Raw genomic sequence first — 3,781 nt, 5'->3', positions numbered from 1 at the left:
TCCAGCAACGTTCTTTCTTTAGCAAAGTTTTTGGGCATCCTTTGGGTTATACTTTAACGCAATGTGCCACTTGGTTTACGATGAACTGAAACCTCTAGTAGTAGAAATGCAAAAAATATACGTTCTTCCATACTAATTTCCATACAAACTTCAAACGCGATGCGGAAAGCGAAAAAGCAACCAATCGGTCCAAAATTCTGCACAGTTGTTCAGGAATGGCTTCGAAAAACCATTGATTTGAAAAAAATGTCCATGACGCCCCACTCCTAAGCATCTATATAATGTGTCTCTTGAAATAAAAATGTTTAATAATAATTGATATATTCGTAACGGGAAAGGGTCGTTTGGCCGAAATTCATTTGGCCAAATAAGTCATTTGGCCGAATAGGTCATTTGCCGAACAGATCATTTAGCTGAATAGGTCAGTTGACCGAACATGTAATTTGGCCGATCAGGACATTTGGCCGAATAGATCATTTGAAAAGTAAGAAATGAGGTGTGAAAAATGAGACGTCTCACTGTGAAAAGTGAGCAGTGCGAAGTGAGTAGTGAGACGTCCCTTTTCTTACTTCTCACTTTTCAAATGACCTATTCGACCAAATGTCCTGCTCGGCCAAATGAAATATTCCGCCAAATGTCGTATTTGGCCAAATGTCCTAATCGGCCAAATGGTATATTAGGCCAAATGGCATTCGGCCGTACGGTATTCGGCCAAACGGCCTTTCCCTTAGGCCGCATGGCCATTAGGCTGAATGAGAAGTGGGGATTGAGAAGTGAGTAATGCGAAGTGAGGAAGAAGTCAGACGGAAGAAGAAAGAAGACAGAAGGAAGAAATAAGAAGGAAGAAGTTAGAAGGTAGAAGCAAGAAGGAAAAGGAGAAGGGAGAAGAAGAAGGGAAGATGAAAGAAGGAAGAAGGAAGAAACAAAAAGGCAAGGATGTTATCGATCATTTAGTAATTTGCGTTCGATCATGTAGTAGTTTGTCAATAACTCATTCCAGAAGCTGAATTTCAATATGTGTTATACAGCTGACTTTTAGTGCGAAGGTTTTGCCACAACTCTACCTAATGGTTCGTTGTGATAATTCATCTAATAACAGAGTTGTAGCGCTAGTTACAGTAACTTGAACTAAATGATTGGAATTTTGTTATCTTTTAGTCTAAGTTACTGAAACTGTAGCTATAACTCCGTTACTAGTTGAATTCATACAACGAGCCATTAGGCAGAGTTGAAGAAAACCCTTCGCACTAGAAGCCCACCATACAAGACTTTTTCAAATTCAGCTTCTGGAATGAGTTAATGACAAACTACTAAATGATAGAACGCAAATTACTAAATGCTCGATAACATCCTTGCAAAAAGGAAGAAGGAAGAAGACAGAAGGAAGAAGGAAAAGAGGAAGAAGGAAAAGAGGAAGAAGGAAAAAGAAAGAATAAGGAGGAAGAAGGTAGAAGGAAAAAGGAAGAAGGGAAAAGGAAAAAGGGAAAGGAAAAATAAGAAGGAAGAACGAAGAAGGAAGAAGGAAAAAGGGGAAAGCAAGAAGGAAGAAGGAAAAAGGGGAAAGCAAGAAGGAAGAAAGAAGAAAAAAGGAAAGATGAATAAGAAAGAAGGAAAACGGAAGAGGGAAAAAAGAAGGAGGAAGAAGGAAGAAGGTAGATGTAAGAAGCGAGAAAGAAGAATAAAGAAGGAAAATCGAAGAAGGAAGAAGAAAGAAGGAAAACGGAAGAAAGAAAAAGGAAAACGGAAAAAGGAAGAAGGAAGAAGGAAAAAGCAAAAGGAAGAAGGAAGAAGAATGAAGGAGGAAAGAAGAAGGAGAAAGGAATTAGAAAGAAGGAAAAAGGAAGAAGAAAGAAAGAAGACGGAAGAAAGAAGAAGAAAGTTAAGGAAGAAGGTAGATCAAAGAAGAAAGAAAAAAAGAAGAAGCAAGAATAGAGAAGCAAGAAGCGAGAAGCAAGAAGTGAGAAGAAGAAGGGATAAGGTGAAGAAAGAACTTCTCATTTGTCATGTTTTGATTCTTTCTGCTAGTAATAGAACCCGTGCGTATAATGGACCCCCTGAACAAAACCTGAAATTAAACGCTGGAGTCGACTATTTTCTGCAAACTGCCCGTTTACATTATGCTAATTTCGTGCTCGTATTGTCGAAAAGTGGATTGTTCGCTAGAACTAGCTCATATGTAAACGGGCCATAAAGGATCCATTACCAGCACACAAGCACACTAGAGACATGAGGATGAAACATGTAAATCAAATGAGGGACCATAATACGTACACTGACAAAAATCCAATCATATCCATTATGTGTGGGACACATAAATTTTGACTATAGCATTTCCCACATAACGGCTATGTGAATTCGCATAGCATATATCTAGATTGCTTTGAGAATAGGTCGTATGTGCAAAAGAGAGATTCTCTTTGATCGCGCTCTCTTTCGCTAATATATCGGCTAGTTTTGCATTTTTTGCTACATTTCCACTTCAGCATGATAGACAAAGCTATCGTCTTTGGGAACATCCACAAATTACGTAACGCTTAGAGGGGGGAGGGGGGGTTGACCGAAGTGTGACAATCCATACAAAAATTTTCAATGATTCATACAAAAAGTGTGACATAGGGGGGAGGGGGGGTTGAAAATGGCCAGTTTTTGCGTTACGTAATTAATGGATCTTCCCTTTGGTTATCTGCCAAAAAAATCGAAGTAAACATTTGTATAGTTTTGTAATAATCGAAAGAGAATAGATCCAAAGAGAGACTCTCTTTTGCACATACGACCTATTCTCAAAGCACTCTAGATATGTGGAAACACACATCACCGTTTTTAACTAATAACCTTTATGTGGATTCTCCTATAGCGGGTGGTTATGAACGCACACATAAAATTTATTTGGAAATTTCTTTAGATGTTTGCCAATAAAAATGTGTGGATTTTTATTAGTGTATATAAACAAACTCGACGTTACGTATTATGAACCCGGGGATCCATAGACACATAATTTTAAATTGCTTGCTTTAGTGGTAAAAATTAGAAATACTACAATAAGAGATCGGCGAAGACGCCATTTTGTTTCCAATCGAACCGTCAAAAGCGGGTCCAATTCGACTTGTTTACTTTTTGCATCCATAAGAAGCAAGCAAAAAGTTCAAGTGATGCCAATAATATTTTCACGATTTCATTCATTTTCATTCGTTGCCATTTTTCGAGAACCCGATAAATAATAGGGGAAAGTGGGGAGACTTGATCACTCACTGTTTTATCGAGAACTGCAGTAGTTTTTTTCTAGCGTTTTTTTAGTAAAGATCTTCTAGACAATGTCATAAAGGGTGAGATTTTTTTTGGATTGACAACCTTATTTATTCTGCAGGGCGGTTTGTATGTTTTGACCTTCCTAAAGATTTTATTATTGGCCACGCAAAATTTGAACAACTTTTCATAACAATGACAATATGCTTTCCTTTTTTTTTCACAGCACAAAGCCATTATGCGCAATGATACTGATAAAAATGTCAAATGTCAATTCCATCAAAGTTTTAGGATATTTGGATTGGAAGTTATTGCCTTAATGTGGGGACACTTAATCCGCCATTAGTCACCCATACAAAAATGAGGCGAAAAAATTCAAAAAAATATAAATCTGTTTTCAGGCTTTTAATTTTTTTGTAAATTTGACAGAATTGATGAAGGGTTGGCAGGAAAAAATATTTCAGTTTTGAACTAGCAATTATCGCACCTCGGTTGTACCTCATTGGTTACGATATCGCCACTGCGCAAAGCTAGGAAA

The 3,781-nt window shown here is 37.6% G+C and overlaps 1 pseudogene; it reads right to left on the bottom strand.

The window, feature by feature from the left end:
• Positions 1 to 3,653: 3,653 nt before the first annotated feature.
• LOC134228212 (U4 spliceosomal RNA) lies at positions 3,654 to 3,775 on the bottom strand (annotated as a pseudogene).
• Between the last annotated feature and the right edge of the window lie 6 nt (positions 3,776 to 3,781).

This window comes from Armigeres subalbatus, chromosome 3 (assembly GCF_024139115.2).
Source record: "Armigeres subalbatus isolate Guangzhou_Male chromosome 3, GZ_Asu_2, whole genome shotgun sequence".
In the NCBI taxonomy this organism is placed as follows: domain Eukaryota; kingdom Metazoa; phylum Arthropoda; class Insecta; order Diptera; family Culicidae; genus Armigeres; species Armigeres subalbatus.
The sequence above is the reverse complement of the archived record's forward strand: the minus strand, read 5'-3'. Positions and strand labels throughout refer to the sequence as shown.